The sequence below is a fragment of the Hyla sarda genome, chromosome 2, assembly GCF_029499605.1.
Source record: "Hyla sarda isolate aHylSar1 chromosome 2, aHylSar1.hap1, whole genome shotgun sequence".
Classification (NCBI taxonomy): Eukaryota; Metazoa; Chordata; class Amphibia; order Anura; family Hylidae; genus Hyla; species Hyla sarda.
In genome coordinates, this window is record NC_079190.1 from 96,066,498 (window position 1) to 96,082,650 (window position 16,153).

A 16,153-nucleotide genomic window follows, 5' to 3' on the forward strand; every position below is an offset into this window, starting at 1 on the left:
CGCATCGGAAGGGTTAATAGCGTGTGGCCGAACGATCGCAGCCGCGCGCTATAAGCCGCGGGTCCCGGCTGTGAATAGGCACCGGGACCATCCCGCTATGATGCAGGGTCCCGCCGGGACCCCGCGCTATAGAAAGGGACCAGACTTAGGACGTACTCATACGTCCTAAAGGGTTAAGCATGCATGGGATAGGCATAAGGCTATCCTTCATATAAGATAGGGATAGGATGGATAAGGCTATCCTTCATATAAGATAGGGATAGGATGGATAAGGCTATCCTTCATATAAGATAGGGATAGGATGGATAAGGCTATCCTTCATATAAGATAGGGATAGGATGGATAAGGCTATCCTTCATATAAGATAGGGATAGGATGGATAAGGCTATCCTTCATATAAGATAGGGATAGGATGGATAAGGCTATCCTTCATATAAGATAGGGATAGGATGGATAAGGCTATCCTTCATATAAGATAGGGATAGGATGGATAAGGCTATCCTTCATATAAGATAGGGATAGGATGGATAAGGCTATCCTTCATATAAGATAGGGATAGGATGGATAAGGCTATCCTTCATATAAGATAGGGATAGGATGGATAAGGCTATCCTTCATATAAGATGGGGATAGGATGGATAAGGCTATCCTTCATATAAGATGGGGATAGGATGGATAAGGCTATCCTTCATATAAGATGGGGATAGGATGGATAAGGCTATCCTTCATATAAGATGGGGATAGGATGGATAAGGCTATCCTTCATATAAGATAGGGATAGGATGGATAAGGCTATCCTTCATATAAGATAGGGATAGGCATAAGGCTATCCTTCATATAAGATAGGGATAGGCATAAGGCTATCCTTCATATAAGATAGGGATAGGCATAAGGCTATCCTTCATATAAGATAGGGATAGGCATAAGGCTATCCTTCATATAAGATAGGGATAGGCATAAGGCTATCCTTCATATAAGATAGGGATAGGCATAAGGCTATCCTTCATATAAGATAGGTATAAGGCTATCCGGCTATCCTTCATATAAGATAGGTATAAGGCTATCCTTCATATAAGATAGGTATAAGGCTATCCTCCATATAAGATAGATGGGTATAAGGCTATTCTTCATATAAGGTAGAGATAGGTATAAGGCTATTCTTCATATAAGATAGATAGGTATAAGGCTATCCTTCATATAAGATAGATAGGTATAAGGCTATCCTCCATATAAGATAGATGGGTATAAGGCCATCCTCCATATAAGATAGATGGGTATAAGGCTATCCTCCATATAAGATAGATGGGTATAAGGCTATCCTCCATATAAGATAGATGGGTATAATGCTATCCTCCATATAAGATAGATGGGTATAAGGCTATCCTCCATATAAGATAGATGGGTATAAGGCTATCCTCCATATAAGATAGATGGGTATAAGGCTATCCTTCATATAAGATAGATGGGTATAAGGCTATCCTTCATATAAGATAGATGGGTATAAGGCTATCCTTCATATAAGATAGATGGGTATAAGGCTATCCTTCATATAAGATAGATGGGTATAAGGCTATCCTCCATATAAGATAGATGGGTATAAGGCTATCCTTCATATAAGATAGATGGGTATAAGGCTATCCTCCATATAAGATAGATGGGTATAAGGCTATCCTTCATATAAGATAGATGGGTATAAGGCTATCCTCCATATAAGATAGATGGGTATAAGGCTATCCTCCATATAAGATAGATGGGTATAAGGCTATCCTTCATATAAGATAGATGGGTATAAGGCTATCCTTCATATAAGATAGATGGGTATAAGGCTATCCTTCATATAAGATAGATGGGTATAAGGCTATCCTTCATATAAGATAGATGGGTATAAGGCTATCCTCCATATAAGATAGATGGGTATAAGGCTATCCTTCATATAAGGTAGGGACAAGGACTATTCATAAATATCCAGACTATTGGGCAGACTAGATGGGCCAAATAGCTCTAATTTGCAGACATTCTATGTTTCTAACTTTTTTCCATACAGATCTTATCTCTTTTTTAGTGCAGGAGACATTCATTCCACTCATCGTGAATGGAACTATTAGGCAGGGTTCTCACGGCCTTAAAAGGGGTACTCCGCTCCCCAGCGTCCGCAAAATTCCACCTCACACCGGAACATTGAGTTCCTGAACGTTGCTTCCGTGTTCAGGCCTGCCCCATCAATGAAAGTCTACGGGAAGGGGGCGCGACAGCCGTAGACTTGCATTGAGGCAGCGGGACGTGACGTCACCTGACATAACGAGGGGGTGGGTGTGAACACGGAAGTCCGCACACAGCGTTCAGGAACTCAATGTTCCGGACACTGGGGAGCGGAGTAACACGCTAGGGAGCGGAGTAACCCTTTAAATCACAGGGAGACATTCATCACCACATTTGAATGATCCAGCGAGCACTAGGACAGCTAGAAAATGCGCCTCTCATAGCAGCAATGCATTTCCCAGTGAAATCTGCAAAAAGAATAGACAAGTCTATTCTTTTTACGGACACTGGTATCAGGATTTCTGCGGCAAAAACATGTGTTTCCGAAATTCCGCCATGTGCACAGTGCAGCAGAAATCCATTGAAATCAATGAGACTCTGATGCAGTGGAATTTCCATGCGGAATTCTGCCCCGTGAACATACCTTTTCGCTACCAGCATACAGAACCCAATGACGCTATAGTTACTGAACCCAATGACTGGCCTTCATCACCTGCAGCGGTAGTCCACAGCCTCCGATTAAGGGGTTCTATTTATTGGGCAAAGGAATCATGTGACCAAGTGCATGTACAGGAGTGCGCACAGGGGACACACACTGGTCTCTACATGTTGGGGGAGGGGCGCAAGAGGTTTCTTATTCCTAGATACCCTATATCATAATAATCTGTCATATTTTGAATAAATTGAATGTAAAGGGGGGGGTGACATTTTAGAAGGGATCATGTGACCAAGTTCATGTACAGAAGAGCAGGTGACTGTCACATGATCCCTCTCTTCCAATCACTCTGGAGACACACACTTGCCTTTGCACATTGAGAGAGGAGGGCAAAAGGCTCCATCTATCATTTTCAATACAATGAATATAGGGGGTGACATTTTGGAAGGGATCATGTGACCAAGTCAATGTACAGGATTGCAGGTGATCGTCACATGATCTCTCGCTTCCAATCACAACTGTAGCCGCATGTTTCCAAATCGCAAATAAAGCAGCACAAAGCCAACAATACCCAACCTGCGGCTCTTCAGTGACTTCAGAACTACAACTCCCATCACATTAGTGCTGGGCAGTATACCAGTATGAACCGGATACCGTTTTTTTTCCTCCCAGGGTATGGATTTTTGCCCATACCGCTATAGCGGTCGGGCCCCACCCTCCGGATGAATTGTAGAGCCCAGCGCGGCTAATCCATTTACTGTGTCCCCGCGAGCACCATCAATCCCCACCGCTAGCGGGGTCCCTGTGCCCACTAGCGTTGTCAAATGTGCCCTCCCGCGAGCGCTACCATCACCGCTAGCGGGGTCCCTGTGCCCACTAGCGGTGTCACAAGGCTCTGTTCCCCATCCCTGTCAGCTCCCAGGGTACGGGAACAGATTTAAAAGCCTCGTGCGCAGCTAACATAGTACTGCGCAGGAGCAGCACTACGCAAATAGCGTAGGGCTAACGTAGGCAGCGCTAGGAGACCCCGCTAGCGGTGATGGTAGCGCTCGCGGGGGGCACATTTGACACCGCTAGTGGGCACAGGGACCCCGCTAGCGGTGATGGTAGCGCTCGCGGGGTGCACATTTGACAACGCTCGCGGGGTGGCGGGGGGCTGACAGGCAGTAATACCGTGATAGTAAAAAAATATATATACCGTGATATTAATTTTAGGCCATATCGCCCAGCACTACATCACACCCTGACAGCCAAAGCCTGTTGGGGCACACAGGTTAGGGAACACTTTGAGCAGTGTGTCTCCAGCTGTTGCAAAAGTACAACTCCCTGTGTGCCCCGACAGGCTTTAGCTTGCAGGGAGTTGTAGTTTTGCAACTGCTGGAGGGCTAGTTTAGGGAACACTTTGAGCAGTGTGTCTCCAGCTGTTGCAAAAGTACAACTCCCAGTGTGCCCCGACAGGCTTTAGCTTGCAGGGAGTTGTAGTTTTGCAACTGCTGGAGGGCTAGTTTAGGGAACACTTTGAGCAGTGTGTCTCCAGCTGTTGCAAAACTACAACTCTCAGCACTCAGCTGTCTAGGCATGCTGAAAGTTGTAGTTTTGCAACAGCTGGAGGCACACTGGTTAGGATACACTGCCTTGGTGGAAAGTGTTGCTGTATAGTTTCCAGATACAGCAGTAGTAATAATGGGGGAATAGCAGCCCTCCAGCCCGTCCTGTGAGAGAAGTGGCTGATAACAGGGAGCACTCACCGAAGCCTGTCCCCACGTGGTGCGGTTCTTTTGTGCCTGGCACATGGGGCTCTTATCAGGGATGGCCAGGACAGGGACCCCTCCCCTCAACACTATGGGAGAGTGAAGTTACATTCTCTCTGCAGCTCATCCACCTCCATTACTTTCCCCTCCTCTTCCTGCCACAACTTACTTCTTTCTTATTAGGTCAAACATTGGAGTTTCCATTAAAAAAAGAAAATATGGCAGCAGGGTGTGCGGTTTCTGAGCAGTCAGTCCCATCTGTTACTTGCAACAAGTCTTTTTGTGCAAGTGAATGCAGCCTCATAACACACGGTGAGGGGACACTTGTACGTGTGCCCTGCAAAGTGGGGGCGCACTACAACTCCCAGCAAGTCCCCACAGCCCTGCACCCGTAAACACGTGGTCTCTAGCGTGAGGCAGCGCCGCCTTACCCGGCTCTTGTAGTGTCAGCAGCGCTGGTCAGTCATGGCGAGGGGCTTCTCATCCGCAGCACCTTCACATGCTCTCACCATTCAGTCCCCACACAACAGTATCACTTCCTGCCCCAACTTACACCCACCCCGGGGCTCACCCCTCCCCGCCCACCGGTTATGTCACCCGGCTCCATACACTTCTATGGGCTTCAGGGGGCTTCTCTTCAGGACGTTGTACACTCCTTTATACAGTATTAAGGCTATATATTATGTTATGGCAGTATAACCCAACGTGTGACTCTCCAGCTGTTGCAAAACTACAACTCCCAGCATGCCCGTTAGGGCATGCTGGGAGTTGTTGTTTTGCAACAGCTGGAGAGTCACACGTTGGGTGGTTAATGCTGGTTTATGACTAAGCAATGAGAAGCTGAAGAAATCTAAGGAAATTCCTTATATTTTTTATATACATATATATATATATATATATATATATATATATATATATATGTATGTATATATATATATATACATATACTTAGTTGTTTCTTGGCTATGCTCAAATAGACACATTTCTAGAGCCCTGCATGACAATAGGCCTAGGGTGCGTTCACATCTGTACACAATTACGTACACTGACCTATGCTACAAACCTGTGTACAAAAAACAATACACCATTTTGATTCAATGTTGCATACGTTTGGATACGTTTTTTTGAACGTATACTTTTTTTTCTGTTTATATATAAAACTATGTTAAACTAAAACCGGCAAAAGAAAAAAAAAAGTCCATAGCAACCAATCAGACTGCTTTTTCGTATTTCAGAAGCGATCTGTTTGGTTGCTATGGGCAACTGGTCAACTTTTCCTCTGCACTGGTTTTGATAAATCTCTCCCAATCCCTCTCCTTGCTTAATCTATATTAAGACAACACTTTATTATAAATGACAAAATACAAAACATTTTTCCAAATAAGACGTTAAAGGATAACTCTGGGATGTAACAACTTATCCCTATATCCTATCCTAAGGATAGGGGATAAGTGTTAGATCGAGGGGGTCCGACCGATGGGGCTTCCCGCAATCTCCCGAACGGCGCCCTGGTTTTCAGCATGAATGGGGCATGTCGACCATCACAGCTTCGTGCGGTGGTCGAAAATGCTTGTTTCATGCAGGTAGCCGGGGCGCCATTTGGGAGATCGTGGGGGGGGGGATAAGGATAGGGGATAAGGATAGGGGATAAATTTTACATCCCGGAGTTATCCTTTAAATAATAAATTTTACATTTAAATTTTACATCCCGGAGTTATCCTTTAAATAATATAAAAACAACAGCGCCCACATCAGGGAAACAATTAATCCAAAAGTTTGCCTGATATGGCTCTGTGGTTTTCTTATATATTGGATTTTTTATCATAATTTGATGTCTTATCTGGATAATGAAGCGGACTTTTACATGGCCATTCAAATTTAGAGTTTAGACTGAACACTTGCCCAGGTGAGCTGACCACCAGTGAACATCTGTGTATACAAGAAAATAGTAGAAGATAAAAATAGGGAAGATACTGCAGAAGGGTATATACATCATGTAAGAACATGCGCTAGTAAGTTAAAGGGGTATTTCGGTGAAAAACTATTATTATTATTATTTTTTTTAAATCAACTGGTGCCAGAACGTTAAACAGATTTGTAAATGACTGCTATTTAAAAATCTTAATCCTTCCAGTACTTATCAGTTGCTGTATGCTCCAGAGGAAGTTCTTTTCTTTTTAAATTTCTTTTCTGTCTGACCACAGTGATCTCTGCTGACACCTCTGTCTGTCTCAGGAACTGTCCAGAGTAGGAGCACATACCCTTAGCGCACCTATCCTGCTCTAGACAGTTCCTAAGACAGACAGAGGTGTCAGTAGAGGGCACTGTGGTCAGACAGAAAAGACATTTTAAAATAAAAGAACTTCCTCTGGAGAATTTGTGATGTCCCAGTACAGGACATGGTCCTGTGCTTCCCTTAGGCCCTGTCTGGTTGAGAACCTCAGTGACCTGGGGACCCCCTTTTGTTCCATAATGTTGTGCATATCACTTTAATGCTAGACAGTATCCTTATGTATAGGTAGTACAGAGGACCTGTGGGAGGTCTGTCACATGTTATGCAGTCACATGATTTGTTGTCACATGTTCTCCCAGAGAGCACCAGCTTAACCTATGACCTGCAGCTTGACCAATGGGCTTTAGTCCAGCCCCCCACTATATAAAGGGGCGGCCAGTACAATTCACTCGCTTCTCATATGATCTTTGCTGAGGAACAGCTACCACAGAGATCTCAGTGCAAGTTATCAGCATCTGGAAGACCCCAAAAGCTACAGTCATTCCAGTAAGTCTCAAGTCTATGTCTGCTGTCATTGAAACTAGTTAAGTCCTGCATATAGTCAAGTCAAGTCCAATCTCAAGTCAAGTTAATCACAAGTATATTGGTCCAGCAAGCTGGGGGGTCCTTCTGGGTCCTGGCCACCTCTCAGGGAAATCTGGCCTTAGCTGTGAAGATAATTCCATCTGTCTTATACTCCGTAAAGCCTCTGTTTGACCATAACTGGTTGTGGACTTTCATTTCACTACTAGCAACTGGGATAGCGGAGAAACCGGGCGTGTGGTGTTTTGGAACCCTAAAACCACACTGGCGTCACGAACATCAGGGGTTAACAACATCTTGCCCCGGGGTTAATACCATCTGATCTCACCACTCACACCGCTATACTCGTGGTCCCGCCAAACACCAGTGGTCCACCACAAATACAGCAGCTGATAAGTACTGGAAGGATTAAGATTTTTAAATAGAAGTAATTTACAAATCTGTTTAACATTCTGGCACCAGTTGATTTAAAAAAAAATTAAAAGTTTACCCCTTTAATTAAAGTACCCCTTTAATTAATCAGCATAATGCTGAGGGTAAACATACAACGGGCATGAAACAATGCAGCATATAATAAAAGTGCTAATGTGCCAGAAAAGCCTGATAACAAAAAGTAAATGAATTGAGCCAAATCAGAAGTCGTAACCACATGTACTACAAATAGTCTCCCACAGGTAGAACCAAACACCCCAATGCCACCTCACTGAAAAGCTTTGTCAGGGTGTGCCCAGAATTATTGGCATCACAGTAGCCTGAGGATCGTCGCTGGCCCCACAGCACCTTCCTGGTGGTCTCAGCACTCCTTATCAATGGAGGTCTGCACATGTCGATAGTCCTTGACCCTGTGGCACTCTATAATAATGGTGTCTGGGTGCAGGTGTGCCCATTATGTTAGGTGCAAGCTAATACAGGATATAGTCTGTTAGGTACTGATAACGTCAAGTTTACATAGTCTCAGCTTCAGTGTATGAGAAAAGGTTATAATCCCCTTGGTAGCTTTTAGTATAGGAACTGTGAGTGAGTCTCTAGAGAAGAATTGAAGCACTTTGAGTGTTGTTTTAAAGAGATAGTCCAGAAACAGATTGGCTCTACTGGATAGGATCATCACAGGTTAGTTCCCTCTGGTGAATGTTAAACTTTAGTAAATCACAGTTTGTTGCACTACGATGCCCTATAGCAGGGCTTAGGGTGGTAAGGATAGTGGCGTGGAAGTCATGTAGCACTGGCTCTTGCTGGAGGCACGTCAAGAGTCCAATGGATACAGAAGAGCCCTTGTTCAACTTCTTTCTTCTGACTGAAATTAATCTCCCTTTCAGAGTCAGAATACAGGCTTTTGTAGTAGATATCCCTTTAGCGTGCACTGGATGGAGCTTGTGGGTGTATATTTTGTTCATATGATCCTGAGGTTCACCATGAATGCCCCAGAGCTGACTTGAGTAGCAGTGCAAGTACTACAGAATACTATGGCAGAGCCAGCTCAGACAACACTGGCTAGACTGGATTGGTAGAGCGGGAAGGTCCTTGTGGGAAACAAACACAAGGAAATGTGGCATGGCGGGTGAGAGAGATGGGTAAGTATAGTTTTTTCCTATTTAACTGTTCCCTGAGCACATTTAAATAGGGGGAAAAAATATGAATACCTCTTTAACCCCTGCAACAATCATATACCTCCTATACCTGGACATGTTAAGCAATATAAAGTACAGTACTTGTTACACATGTTTAGACTTATAGGGGGAGATTCAACAAGACCTGTGCTGAGGAAACGTTGACCAGTTGCCCATAGCAACCAATCAGATCATTTCTTTTATTTTTCAGAGGCCTTTACAAAAATGAAAGAAGCTATCTGATTGGTTGCTATTGGCAACAGGTCAACTTTTCCCCTGCACAAGTTTTAATGAATCACCCCCATTGTGCTCAGACAGGATTAAACTGAATCTACAGCCGAACTGTGGTGACCCAGTATAGAATAACGTGTTCTTCTGTACTCCTGCCCATCCTTTGTGGCAGATGCTGCTTCAATGTCCATCTTGGGCCCACATTCCTCAGGACTCTATAATATGAACTGTTATGCAATGGTTAAGTTATTGGTATTTTCTATGTACTTGTCTCTTTAAACCTTAAACCTGTTGTCATGGATCTTGTTGTTAGGGGAGTATGCAAAGGTGAACCAGGTGACTTATCCGGCCAATGGGATCACTCTAAATTGCTCCCATATATAGTGTAACCAGAGTTCAGAGTCCAGTATGTTGCTGAGGTACAGTTTGGAGAGGTCTGAAGTGAGTGTGTGAGGTGAATCTGAAGGAGGCCTAAAGTCAAGTCCTGCAACCACGCATCTTCTACAACTTAACCCCTTGCGCCCAGGTGCAGGTTAAGCTTAGCGGTAAGCACTACAGTCTTGGGGATTCAATTCAAGTCAAGTCAGTCAAACGTGGGTTGCCATACAGCACGTCAGTCATTATTACAACGACAAGTCCCAGCAAGTCGATAAGCTTCCAAAGTTCACCATGCATCTCCTTTTTTTTTTTTTTTTTAAATTAAGGAAGCAGTCTGCTCTGGGCAACTGGTCAACTCTTCCTCTGCATTGGTTTTAATAAATCTCCTCTAGTTTATTTGTTGGTGTATTTGCGTAAACGCAAATAAAGGGGGAGATTTATCAAAACCTGTCCAGAGAAAACCTGTCCAGAGGAAAAGAGAGCCTGACTCAACAGTGCAGAGCAGAAACCACATGGTCTGTGTATCTCAGTAGGGTGGGGGCTACTTTCAGAGAGAGATTTGGACAGAGACAGAGTGGATGGCTGGATGATGTAATTCCCTTACTCCCTGCATATAAGTGACAACCAAAAAGGGGAAAACTGCTCTCTATATAGCTAATGAATGATATTTAGAAAATTAAATAGGTTGATGAGAGGGAAAGGATGGGCTATGGGTTTAGTTCACCCGAGTACTCCTTTACGTATACAGTCTGGTCTTGGGTCTGTACAGTATATATTTTCTGAGTCTGGTCTAGGGTCCAGGGTTGCCTACCTGATTTATTCATTTTATACAGCATATATTGTAAGCTGACAGTTGGTTGGTTGCATTCAAACAACATTGCAATGAGGAATATTGCCCCTACACCCCATACTACTGCAGTAGGAGTAGAAAAGCTTTCTCTTGAAGCCCTGTAGCTGTATGGTGTCGGTATGCACCACTGTTTTACCTGGTATGGTATTAGCTTATGCAACACTGAGAGCAAGTGATGTGATACACTGAGACAGAGAAAAGCATTGTTACTGCTAGAAGTGGATACAGAAGCTGATCATGAGCAGCAGTGCCAAACAGGCCGTCCCAGCAGCTTTATCACCAAAAGACAAACAGACGCATAACAAAAGCAGGAGTGCAATATAACATCTAGCATGTTACACATCATGGCAAAACCATTACACATTTGTTTCTTTATAGATGGAGCAAACTGCAGAAGATTTTTTTTTATCTATATGAGGAAGTGGCTGGACTAGTACTGAGCAGGATGTGCTGCAAAAATGTGTAAATTCTTCAACAGTTTGACATGTAGGAAATTATTTAAATATTGTTCTAATTTGTTTTACACAATTTAAAGGGAATCTGTCAGCAAGTTAGGGCATTCTAACCTGTTAATAGATGCTAAAAGGGGCTGTTACAATGACCATTATAATACCTTTAAAGCTGCTTTCACACTATGAAGTTCACCCGTTAATAAATGTACATTTGAAAAATAATTATTAACGCCCGTTAAACAATGTTTTTTTTTCGTTTACCCGTTATCACCCGATATAGCCCGTCATGACTAATGGACGTTAGTTGTGACGGGAGAAATAACGGGACATGCACTAATTTTTCCGGGTAAATTAACGGACGTTATTTTTAACATTGAAGTCCATGGCCGAGGGACATTAGTAAATACACCCGTTAATGCCCGTTATTATAATGGACATTATTGTTACTTAGCATGCTCAGAAGAGGTGACATCAGCAGGCTCCTGCAGTGCTGAGGGACTACTACTACTCCCATTATGGAACAGACTTGTTTCCATGATGGGAGTAGTAATTCCCCACTGCAGAAGTCTGCCGGTGGCTGGGGAGGTTACATTAGTGTTTGTACTACTACCTTCATCATGGAACAGACTCTGTTCCATGATGGGGGTTGTAGTACAGGGGCTGAGGGATTGATTGCACCAGGTCTCACTTCTGACACCCGATGCGATCAGAAGTTATTAAGCAGGGGAGTGGGCGGCATGGTCAGCAACCCTGCGATCACAATGTATTTTTTACTTTCATTTTTAAATTCCTCGCTGGGAGCCCTGAATGGCCGGCACTGAGGAGCCATTCGGGGATTTCAGCGGGGTTTTTAAAATGAACATTGTGAGGGGACATATGTATATTAAAAGTGTTGTGGGAGGGCAAGATATAAAGCGCTGCAGGGGGGGGGCATAGAGCGCTATATATCTAGCCCCCCAGCGCATTTATAATATGCCTCCCGCCGGTACATTTAAAAAAATATATACCCCCGCCAGCGCATTTATATGTATACATCTATACCCCCCCCCCCCGCCAGTGCATAATGTGACCCCGCCAGCGCATTTGTCTTAATTTTCCATTGCAGCGCTATATGTGAATGGTATATCTATCAGAACGCATCCAGCAGCCGCCGGCCAGATGATGCTGATAGATATACTATTCATTCATAGCGCCGGCGGCTGCATATGTATATAGATGTGCTGGGGGGAGCAGACATATAGTGTTATCCGCCCCCCCACAGGGCTTCTATATACATATGTAGCCGCCACGCTATGACTGAATAGTATATCTGTCAGCATCATCTGGCCGGCGGCTGCTGGATGCGCTGCTGACAGATATACTTGTCACATATAGCGCATTTGTGCAGCGCTATATGTGAAATCTGTCAGCAGCGCATCCAGATATACTATTCACTCATAGCGCGGCGGCTGCAAATGTATATAGAAGCACATCTATATACATATGCAGCCACCGGCGCTATGAATGAATAGTATATATGTCAGGATCATCTGGTCGGCGGCTGCTGAATGCATTCTGATAGATATACCATTCACATATAGCACTGCAATGGAAAATTAAGACAAATGCACCGGTGGCGTCACATTATGCGCTGTGGGTGGTATAGATATACATATAAATGTGCTGGCGAAGGTCATATTTTTATTAATGCACTGGCGGGGGTCATATTTTTATTAATGCACTGGGGGGGGCTAGATATATAGCGCTCTATGCCCCACTCCAACAACACTTTTAATATACATATGTCCCCTCACATTGACCATTTTAAAAATCCTGCTGGGATCCCTGAATGGCTCCTCAGTACCGGCCATTCAGGGCTGCCAGCGGGGAATTTAAAAATGAAAGTAAAAAATACATTGTGTACATCGCAGGGTTACGGAGCTTGCTGCCCGCTCCCCTGCTTAATAACTTCTGATCGAATCGGGTGTCAGAAGTGAGACCCGATGCGATCAATCCCTCAGCCCCTGTACTACAACCCCCATCATGGAACAGACTCTGTTCCAGGATGGGGGTAGTAGTACAAACATTAATGTAACCTCCCCAGCCACCAGCAGACTCCCGTAGCTGGGGAACTACTACTCCCATCATGGAAACAAGTGTGTTCCATGATGGGAGTAGTAGTAGTCCTGGCTGTGGGACTCTGTAGGCAGAGGTGTTAAAACATCCGAACATGACGGATGTTATACAGGGTCTTAACTGATGAATATGCCCGTTATGTGGACAGACATTATTCAGCCGTTAGCATCTGTTACTTCACCGTTATTAAACGTCTGTTAACAATACATTATAACGGCCGTTTATTAACGGGTGAACTTTATAGTGTGAAAGCAGCCTTATATGGCACTCGGGGGCACCGTTAATCTGTAATATTCGTTTTAATGGGCAGTGCTGCATCCCTTCTGAGTTTTTCCCTACATAGCAGTGTTCTTACCAATTGACAATTTGGTTGAATCTAAACATTACGAAAGTTGAAGCGGTCTTCAATGTAAAGCAGCTAGAAGGTCTCAGAAAACAGCACACAATGTTATAAAGATATTCAAATACAAATACCGAATAAAGTCTTTAAAATCTTCAAGTCTACAAAGGCTTACAATGCCATTGCTAAGGCTCCTGGATGCCAAACTTACCCAGGAGTGGTCGACCTACCAAAATTTCCATGCATCCATGGGAAAGCTGCAATCTTAGTAGTAATTTTTCTCATGCATCACTTGAAAGTCTGTATGCTTAACTTGTTGTAGCCTTCCACCTGATCACTTGTTCATATGTTATACAAAGAAGCCAAGTCACTGGTCCAATGATCACAAGATAACATTACTCTTTATTATGAATCCATAGGTAAAATACAAAAGTGAAATTTCAGCCAATATGGCCTTTGTCCAGCCAAAAGAGACTGACAGGAACATCTATCAGAGATCTGTAAGGCGCTAACCACTGCTGATTAAAAAGAGCAAAAAGGCTGAATGGAACTCTGCTGGAGTGGAATGTTTGTGCGGAATATTCTGTGCAGACATTCCGCACAAATTCCACCGCATGCACATAGCCTCAAAAGTATGCCTAGGAAGGACCAACAGGAGAAATCATGTCTCCATTTCAGAGATTCTTAAACATTATCAGCAATCATTGTGTTAAAGGGGTACTCCACCCCTAGACATCTTATTCCCTATCCAAAGGATAGGGGATAAAATGTCTGATCGCAGGGTTCCACCGCTGGGACCCCCACCACCTCAGTGTAGCAGCACCCTGCATTCTAAACAGTATCTTTAGAGCGCTGGGTTACCTCGGTGGGAGACATGACACTGCACCACGTCTCATAATGCCATTGCATCACGCCCCTCCATACATATCCATGGGAGGGGGCGTGGAATGCCAGGTGCGGGACCCCTGCGATCAAACATCTTATCCCCTATCCTTTGGACAGAGGATAAGATGTCAAGGGGTGGAGTACCCCTTTAATATAATTGTAATATATTGCAATTTGTAAAATAGAAACTCCTATATCAGATTTGTAAACCATCACTTTGTCACCATTCACTTTGTCTATGTGCAGGACATCGTACTGTTATTATTGTGATATAAAACCTTCAGATCATCAGGACTTTTCTTTAGGGTGTTGCAAAAAGGAAGGAAAGCTACAACAATAGATAATATCTAAAAGGCTGCAAAGTATTTACCAATGCATTGTCTATATGTACTACTAATGTGTAGTTAGAAGCATAGCGTTTTAATATACAATATGTTCACAGTAAATTATTTTGTTTTCTTATAAAATGCATCTCCAGTGATTTACAAAAAATCTACATCTGCATTTCAGTGTGTAAAGTCAAATTTATAATGCAGTATTAAAGATAAAGTGCTCTCTATTGTTGATAAGGGTAGTGGTCAGCTAATGAATCAAAGTCATGTCCATTGTGGCTGTGATGGCATCAAAGTGTGTTCTGTGTTATGGTTAATAGCGGGCCGCGGCTATTAACCACAGCAGTTAATAGCGGGTATGTCGGCTATTAACGGCGGCCCCCAGCTACTGAAATAAGTTGGGGGTCACGGGGTATGGAGCGGACTTGAGTCAAGAGCCTGCTCCATACACCCTGAGTGGCACCATGACTGACTAGGTCCGTCATGGGTCGCGGCGGGTCAAAATTGCCACCCCTGTGAATGACCCAGCAGGACCCATTGTAGGGCCGGTCCTGAGCCATAGCCTAAAACTAAAAAAAAAAATAAAGTATTTGTTGCAATCCTTGGCTGAATTAGAGGTTTCATTTTTTATGAAATCAGAAAGAGGAGAAGAGAACTGTCTGAGAACCAAAATTCTGTAAAAATATCAACAATCTCAAGGTTACTAGTCCACCTCCAGAGATCTAGATTTGCCTTTGTCCACAGTGTGCAAAATTATCAAGAAGTTTGCAACCCATGGCACTGTAGCTAATCTCCCTGGACGGAAGAGAAAAATTGATGAAAGGTGTCAATGCAGGATAGTCCGGATAGTGGATAAGCAGCCCCAAACAAGTTTCAAAGATATTCAAGCTGTCCTGCAGGCTCAGGGAGCATCAGTGTCAGTGTGAACTATCCGGCGACATTTAAATGAAATGAAACGTTATTGCAGGAGACCCAGGAGGACCCCACTGCTGACACAGAGAGATAAAAAAGCAAGACTACATTTTGCAAAATTGAACTTGAGTAAGCCAAAATCATTCTGGGAAAGCGTCTTGTGGACAGATGAGACCAAGATAGAACTTTTTGGTAAAGCACATCATTCTACTGTTTACCGAAAATGGAATGAGGCCAACAAAGAAAAGAACACAGTACCTACAGTGAAATATGGTGGAGGTTCAATGATGTTTTGGGGTTGTTTTGCTGCCTCTGGCACTGGATGCCTTGAATTTGTGCAAGGCATCATGAAATCTGAGGATTACCAACAGATTTTGGGTTGCACTGTACAGCCAAGTGTCAGAAAGCTGGGTTTGCATCTGAGATCTTGGGTCTTCCAGCAGGACAATGACCCCAAACATACGTCAAAAAGCACCCAGAAATGGATGGCAACAAAGCGCTGGAGAGTTCTGAAGTGGCCAGCAATGAGTCCAGATCTAAATCCCATTGAACACCTGTGGAGAGATCTTAAAATATCTGTTGGGAAAAGATCAATGTTGAAATTTCTATTAAGTATGTATTTAGCTCATGCTAAACATCCAAAAATTTAAGGCCCAAACCCAGAAGCATCAGTAAGCCAAGTAGTTCCTGAAACACACAGTCAGGAGCAGGCATCAGCAGTACACCAGAGGGTTTCATAACCCCTTACATTGAAAGATCAATGTTGAAATTTCTGTTAAGTATGTATTTA

The 16,153-nt window shown here is 43.6% G+C and overlaps 1 protein-coding gene across 3 annotated transcripts in view; it reads right to left on the reverse strand.

The window, feature by feature from the left end:
- CDK4 (cyclin dependent kinase 4) overlaps window positions 1-16,153 on the reverse strand; it is an 87,142-nt gene that overhangs the window by 65,471 nt on the left and 5,518 nt on the right. Inside the window, exon 1 of one of the 3 annotated variants that reach the window (XM_056562612.1) lies at window positions 4,878-4,996. The exons of the other annotated variants lie outside the window; for them this stretch is intronic. The gene's annotated coding sequence lies outside the window, so the exon portion shown is untranslated. Of the gene's footprint in view, window positions 1-4,877; window positions 4,997-16,153 lie in introns of those variants that run through there. 3 annotated transcript variants of the gene reach the window in all.